This window comes from Rattus norvegicus, chromosome 1 (assembly GCF_036323735.1).
Source record: "Rattus norvegicus strain BN/NHsdMcwi chromosome 1, GRCr8, whole genome shotgun sequence".
In the NCBI taxonomy this organism is placed as follows: Eukaryota; Metazoa; Chordata; class Mammalia; order Rodentia; family Muridae; genus Rattus; species Rattus norvegicus.
In genome coordinates this window covers 86,034,879-86,039,759 of record NC_086019.1, presented here as the reverse complement: position 1 = coordinate 86,039,759, position 4,881 = coordinate 86,034,879, and positions in this window count along the sequence as shown.

Below are 4,881 nucleotides of genomic sequence, written 5' to 3'. Positions count from 1 at the left end.
TTTTAAAAAAAAAAAAAAAAAAAAGAATGGCGACTCCAGCTTGCTTTTTCCGACCATTTGCTTGGAAAATTGTCTTCCAGCCTTTTACTTTGAGATAATGTCTGTCTTTGTCACTGAGGTGTGTTTCCTGTATGTAGCAAAATGCTGGGTCCTCTTTACATATCCAGCCTGTTAATCTATGTCTTTTTATTGCAGAATTGAGTCCATTGATGTTAAGAGATATTAAGGAATAGTGATTGTTGTTTCTTGCTATTTTTGTTGTTAGAGTTGGAATTATATTTGTGTGGCTCTCTTCTTTTGGTTTTGTTGCAAGGAGATTACTTTCTTGCTTTTTCTAGCATGTAGTTTCCCTCCTTGTGTTGGAATTTTCCTTCTATTATCCTTTTAGGGCTGGATTTCTAGAAAGATATTGTGTAAATTTGGTTTTGTCATGGAATATCTTGGTTTCTCCATCTATGTTAATTGAGAGTTTTGCTGGATACAGTAACCTGGGCTGGCATTTGTGTTCTCTTAGGTTCTGTATGACCTCTGGCCAGGATCTTCTGGCTTTCATAGTCTCTGGTGAGAAGTCTGATGTAATTCTTAAAGGTGTGCCTTTATATGTTACTTGACCTTTTTCCCTTACTGCTTTTAATATTCTTTCTTTGTTTTGTGTATTTGTTGTTTTGACTATTATGTGATGGGAGGAATTTCTTTTCTGGTCCAATCTATTTGGAGTTCTGTAGGCTTCTTGTATGTTTATGGGCATCTCTTTCTTTAGGTTAGGGAAGTTTTCTTCTATGATTTTGTTGAAGATATTTACTGGCCCTTTAAGTGGGAGTCTTTGCTCTCTTCTCTACCTATTATTCTTAGGTTTGATCTTCTCATTGTGTCCTGAATTTCCTGGATGTTTTGGCTCAGGAACTTTTTGCATTTTACATTATCTTTGATGGTTGTGTCGATGTTTTCTATGGAATCTTCTGCCCCTGAGATTCTCTCTTCTATCTCTTGTATTCTATTGGTGATGCTTGTTCCTGATCTTTTTCCTTGGTTTTCTATCTTCAGAGTTGTCTCCCTTTGTGCTTTTCTTTGTTGTTTCTATTTCTATTTTTAAATCCTGGATGTTTTGTTCGATTCCTTCACCCATTTGGTCATGTTTTTCTGTAATTCTTTAAAGGATTTTTGTGTTTCCTCTTTAATGGCTTCTACTTGTTTATCAGTGTTGTCCCGTATTTCTTTAATGGAGTTATTTATTTCCATCTTAAAGTCCTCTATCATCATCATGAGATGTGAGTTTAAATACAAACCTTGCTTTTCTGGTGTGTTTAGATATCCAGTATTTGCTTTGGTGGGAGAACTGGGCTCTGATGATGCCAAGTAGTCTTTGTTTCTGTTACTTAGGTTCCTGCCCTTGCCTCTCGCCATCAGCTTGTCTCTGGTGTTAGCTTGTCTTTCTGTCTCTGACAGTGGCTTGACCTTCCTGTAAGCCTGTGTGTCAGTGCTCTTGTAGACCTCTTTTCTTTCAGCCGGATCTGGGAACAGAGCTGCTCCTGGATTTGTGTGTCCTGAATCCTCCAGGCAGGTTGCTTGGAGCAGAAATTTGGTCTTACCTCTGCTCTCAGGTATGTCAGTGCTCCAGGTGACTGGCTTTCAGGTCTGGGGTCAGGTAGAAACCAGCAGGTTCCTGCCCCTGACTGCTCCTAGGTTCGTGTATCCAGAGGGCAGTAGGCAGGTTCTTCCTGGGCCAGGAATGTGAGTAGTAGTGGTGGTCTTCCCTGAGGTCTCAGGATTGTCCAAACTTCTGAGAGTCTAGCTCTCTCCCCCATTGGATTTGAGTACAGAGAGCTGTGGGAGTGGTTTAGCTCTGGGCACAGGCAGAAACCAGAAATGTCCTGTCCCAGACACACTCCTGCCTTTGTGTGTCCTGAGGCCATTAGGTGGGTGGCTTGGAGCAGAAGAGTTGGTCTTACCTCTGCTCTCAGGTTTGTCAGTGTTCCTGGTGACTGGTTTTTAGCTCCGGGCTTAGGCAGAAACTGAAAGGGTCCTGTCCCTGACTGATCCTAGGTTGCTGTGCCCAGAGAGTACATGGGGCAAAAGGCAGTTTCCTCTTGGTTCAGGAATGTGGGCAGAAGTAATTGTCTCCCCTGAGCTCTCAGGATTGTCCACACTTCTGGAGAATCCAGCTCTCTCCCCCATAGGATTGGGTATAGAACCAGGTTTTTTTCTTGGGGTAGCCCTGGATGTTCTAGAACTTGCTCTGTAGACCAGGCTGCCCGCAAACTTACAGATATCCATCTGCCTCTGCCTCGTAATGATGGGTATAAACGTTCCTGCTCAAATGGAATACAGCTCTGAGGTGTGACAGTGTCCTAGTGGAAAGGCATCCTGAGACATGGGGCCCAGGAGCCACATAGCTCTCTCTGAGAGGAAGCCTCTTCAGCAGAGGTGTTGCAGCTCACAGGAGAGGGTATCCCCAGCTGAGCCAAGGAGCTCAGGAGCCTCGGCCCTGCACCTTCCTCACTTCTCTTTTTTGTTTATTTTCTTCTTCTGGGAAGAGAGTTATCAGGGAGAAAAATCTCATGAAAGAGATTCATTGGAGGGTTCAGTGAAGAGGAAAGAATCCAGGGATGGCTGTTCTCTGCTCCCAGGAAAGGGTGGCAGGGAGTGGACAAAGGGCAGGCCTTATATAAGATTTCTTAGGCGGCAGAGATTTCCAGAGTGAGGATTTGAAGTGGAAACTTAAGGGTTCTTTGGAAAGTCAGTTGTGTTGGAAGGTGTTTTGCTGGGGCAAATATGTGGAGGAGTGTTTTCCTGAAGCAGACACAGGAGAAAGGATATTCTGCTAGCGCAAGTTCCTGAAAGGACACACAATGAAGGGTTCTTTGTAATGACAAAGATGTATTGGTCAGCCTTACACTGTGTAGTTGAACTGCATTTGTCAGGACTCCACAGAGAGAAATACATCAAAAATCTTCTGGTGTTGTGCCACGGTTTCTTGCCAATTCTGTGGTCTTGGGCTGATTGGCAGAGTGATGTTAGCTGAGATAGACACAGGTGCCGAGGCAAGATCCATGGAAGACATAATGTTTGAGGAGGATATAAAAAGGATTAGGACAGTGATGGAGGCTGAGCTACCTTGCTTATAGAGGTAGCTGTGCACGCCTGTTGGTCTCGCTTCTTCGCTGATCATCACTTCTCTGAGAGAGGCACAGTTGAGAACTTCTGGCACCCTTCCAAGTCCCTCCTGCTGACTCATGTAGAGACTGAGGCCCGGCTGTCTCTGCTAGGTAGTGCCACTACTGCTGATTTGTATTTGCTATCCAGACTCTCTGGTGTATTCAAGAAGTGTTTGTGAGTGGATCAAGCTGCTGCTGCTAACCTGTGAACTGAACTGTGATTTCCAGGCAACACAGATGGGAGTTGCTCCAAAAAAACTTTTTTTTTTTTTGGTTCTTTTTTTCGGAGCTGGGGACCGAACCCAGGGCCTTGCACTTCCTAGGTAAGCGCTCTACCACTGAGCTAAATCCCCAGCCCCCAAAAAACTTTTTAAATAGATCCATTCCCAGTCCCCCCACCCCATATCCTTTCCTTTCCACTACCTTACATTAAAAATAGGTTTTGAAAAAAATTAAAGTAACAAGGATTGGTGTAATTTCAAATGCTGAACTTGGGGGCCTCAGGTGTTGGTGGGTTTTTGTGGGAAGCTTGGGGATTGGTGGTTTTTCCTGTTCAGGGATTGGGGGGTTTTTTTCACCCTTGCATAGGGTCCATGGGTTAGGACAGGAAATCAGTCCCACTCACATGTGGCGTTGGCTGAGGCTCCATCTCTGTGGAGCTGTTCAGGGAGGCTGGAGAGGAGATGCTGCCACTGTGGACAGCTCCTGGGGGCTGTGGTGTTTTACCAAGACTGTAGGCTGAGGCAGGAAAGGTGGGCCATTGTGAACAGCTCCTGTGATGGCTGCAGGCTGTGGAGATGTCATGGTGCCACCATTTTTTGACAGCTCCTGCAAGGGCAGGAGGCTGTAGGCTGGGGTGGGAAGGAGTGTCTAGCTGCCACTTTGACAGATTCTGCAGCATGCCACACTTAGGGACTACACTGGGATTAAAGTCATGGGTCACCACTGCCCAATTTTGATCTGGATCTTGAGGTGGGAAAACACACCTTTGATCTGGGTCCCACCTTCTCCTGGAAGCCTATATAATGACATGGAGGAAGGATGCTTTTGTTCTTTGCCTGCTTGCTCTTGCCTTGCTAGCAAGTCCATTCCTTCTCTGGCATTAGAGCTTACTTCTTTGGGATTCCAGTGTCGGCATTCCAGCATCTACTGAAGATCCGCTGAGACATCCAGCCTTATGGACTGAGCAGGTTCTGGATTCTTGAACTTTCTGTTCATAGCCAACCATTGTTGGAGTAGCTGAACCCTAGCCTGTAAGTCATTCTAATAATCCCCTTCTATATAATATAGACAAAGGGATTCACTCTATAACTTCTGCTATTCTAGAGAACCCTGACTAATACAATTCCCCATTGTTCGTTTTTCATATGGGCACCAGGTCTACAATAATTTCTCTGCTTCAACTTCTCCCATGGCTCCCTTCCACCTCAGCTCCCAGGCCAGAGTCCTTGCCATGGTGTCTACAATCCACCCTCTTTCTCTGTCTCATTGCCAGGCTGCTTCCTCCCCTCTTTCTTCCATGTTCCTTGTTTGCCTAGCTTACATGAGGTCTTGGTACCAATCCTAGGCACCAAATAAAATAGCAGGTGTTGATACAAACGTGTAAGACCAGAACTCAGAAGGAGGAGGCAGGAGGGTCAGGAGTTCAAGGCCAGTTTCAGTTACATAGTGAAGGCTAGACTAGGCTACATGAGCCCTCCTGCCCCCCAAAAACAAACAAACAAAC